This window comes from Macadamia integrifolia, unplaced genomic scaffold (genome assembly GCF_013358625.1).
Source record: "Macadamia integrifolia cultivar HAES 741 unplaced genomic scaffold, SCU_Mint_v3 scaffold1006, whole genome shotgun sequence".
NCBI classification, from domain to species: Eukaryota; Viridiplantae; Streptophyta; class Magnoliopsida; order Proteales; family Proteaceae; genus Macadamia; species Macadamia integrifolia.
This window is the reverse complement of record NW_024868052.1, coordinates 90,655-92,780: the sequence shown is the minus strand read 5'-3', so window position 1 is coordinate 92,780 and position 2,126 is coordinate 90,655.

The following is a 2,126-nucleotide window of genomic DNA, read 5'->3' as shown; positions in this document are numbered from 1 at the left end:
GTCACCAAATTCTAAGCTGTTAATTTCCTGTTTAGGTTTCATCATGAAAGGATGAGGGTTTATTTTAAATCTTCAATCCACTCTTGGGGCCAGCCTAGGGGATTCAATGGTTAAGAGGATTTGGATATGCATCTCAACATAGTAGTGCATATCCCCAAGTTTGTTCAGTTGTCGGATGATTAATTGGGCAGTCCAATAATTGGAGATTTTTTTTTTTTTTCTAAAAATAATGTGCTCAATTCGAAGTTAGATTTGAAAATTGGCATTTCTGGAATTTTAAATTGACGTTTTATTCTCTCCCCCTCCCACCCCTTCAAATCCTTTATCATATAGGAGGATTTTACTATTGGGAACAAATACGTAAATACAAAGAAGAAATTAAGTAAACTATTACACACTAACACAAGAATTTAACATGATTCAACAACGATGGCTACATCCACCTGAGAGAATCAGAGAATCTTTCACTAATCTAGAAAAAAAAAAATTCTATATCACTCTTTACCTCACAATATGATCTCCTATGCTAGGTTTTTTTTTTCCTACAAAAACAATATATAAGAAAACCCAAAACACTAATCCCTACACAATTACAATTTTTCCTCTGTACATTTAATTGACCGAACACTAATACGCCTCTCTCTCTCTCTCTCACACACACACACACTCACAAAATGAGTATGTGTGAGAGAGATTGATCCACTTGCGGGTTTTTGGTCTGAAAGAATAAACGAATAATGAAGAGTAGAGACCAAGTTTCCTTTCATCTAAGATGAAGAAATTTCCTTCACCGCGGGGTTCAAGGGCACTCAGATGGGACCTCAGCTACTTTTCGACCCGTACCATAAGGAGGGAAATAATTAACACTCTAGCTAGGATGGTGCGTGAACCATCCTCGACGAGTGGAGAAAAACTTTCCACAATGTCTAGAAGGTCTTTGTTTTTCTTTGTTTCTTTGTTTCTTTTTTTCATATTTAATTAGTAGATAGGAGACAACATTTGGCAATGTGTAGAAGTTATATCACAGAATCTATGTTAGAAGCTAAAATACCTATTAAGATATGGTGGCTTAACCAGCATCATGGCTTTGAGTAACCTATTTTAGAAACTTCTACACTGTTAATCAAGATTGGATTTCATGTTGGATGTTGATTGCCTCAAGAATATACATATTGTTCCATCTTGGAGATTCTAGATTAGGCTTTTGTAGTCTCTTCTAGAAGGATTTCCCCATTGAGTGTTTGTATAATTTTTACTCTTTAATAAATTATTTGTGTTAAAAAAAAAAAAATGCATGATCCGTTTTGACAAAATTTCATGGATCCAAGTGAGGATTTATTTTTGTCCTGAGGTCTGTGATGGTAGCAAAGGGCTTGGGCCTAGGCTGATTGGACACGACCTGACTTGGAGGATTATTTATATATTATGATGTCTTGTTGTGTAAGCAAGTGAGATTTGGAATTTTTCATGTTAGGCTTTCTGGGCAATTTTTGGTGTTCTTGAAAGATCTCTATTATAATCTTTCGTCCAACATAGTAAATTATCTTCTTCTTCACCGAAGGACGTAGCACATCATATCGACGTGTGAATCTCATTAAATCTTTGTATCATCTTCTGTTAATCTATTTATTTTCTTGGTTTTCTTTAGTGTTTGTTCTAGGAGCAGCAATGCCTTTGTGATGAATTGACATATTTAATCTAATTGTTGACAGGAGAAGATGGTGAAGGAATAGTTATATTACTCTTCAAGGGTATTCGCATGGCAAGAGAACTGAACATGAAAATATATGCAGTTTGGAGTGATCGGGATGAAATAGGATCAGTGTTGCAACGGAACTTAAGAATTGTCCCTAATTAATTCTAGTATTTTAATATATCTACGAAAAGACATGGACAATTACTCTTTTAACCTCAATTTTGTATCTAAGACTAATAACAGCATAATAGGGGTACTTAAGAATATAGCCTTACAGGCTATCGAAGATTAACAACAATTAGTTAGGTTGGATATGCATTGTATAAACCTTTTAACTGATGTTATTTTGCATTCTTTATAAAATAAAAATAAAAATAAAAAATGACGTTTTTATTGTTTCTAAAAAAAAAAAATCAATGCCTCCGCGCAG